Raw genomic sequence first — 651 nt, 5'->3', positions numbered from 1 at the left:
CCACATACTTCTTCCTGGAGTTTAGCGGGCCCGGCGGGAACTTTCTAGGACAGCGATCCGGGTGTCTCAAACCTCCAGGCTGCACAGGATCTCCTGTGGTGAAGGCCCTATCCCAGGGGTGGGCAGGGTTACACTGGCGTTTGGAAGTGAGGATGGGGGAATGCAGGAAGAGCGTGAGGGAAAGTTTTTTTGTTTTTTGTTTTTTGGTTTTTTTTGGTGGTCAATATCAATTTTCCGTCGATTTTGGCTTTTTGTTTAGGTACGGCTTTTTTCCCCCCTCCAGGCTGCCAGTTGGATGGTATACGAGAAACAGTACCATTCTTCCTGTTAATGAACTCTTTTTTAAGTCATTTTTTCTCATTTGACCCTTCCATGGAGCAGAAGCAAATTGCGTGAAATTACCTCCAAGGATTACATTTATTACTGGCCAATGAGAACCCCTCGCCTTGTTTTACAAACTCTTAATCCTATGTCATTCTGATGCCGCAAACAAGCCCAGTCCTGGGCCTCCTATTCTTTCAACTTTCCCCAGCTGGAGGGACCTCATTCTGCACTTAATATTCCCCATAAATATCACACGCTAAAGACCCCTGACTTCCAGCAAGTCCACATTAAACATGTGACATGTCACGCATGACAAACTCTGAGTAT

This window comes from Crocuta crocuta, unplaced genomic scaffold (assembly GCF_008692635.1).
Source record: "Crocuta crocuta isolate KB4526 unplaced genomic scaffold, BGI_CrCroc_1.0 scaffold1468, whole genome shotgun sequence".
Classification (NCBI taxonomy): Eukaryota; Metazoa; Chordata; class Mammalia; order Carnivora; family Hyaenidae; genus Crocuta; species Crocuta crocuta.
This window is presented reverse-complemented; position numbering follows the sequence as displayed.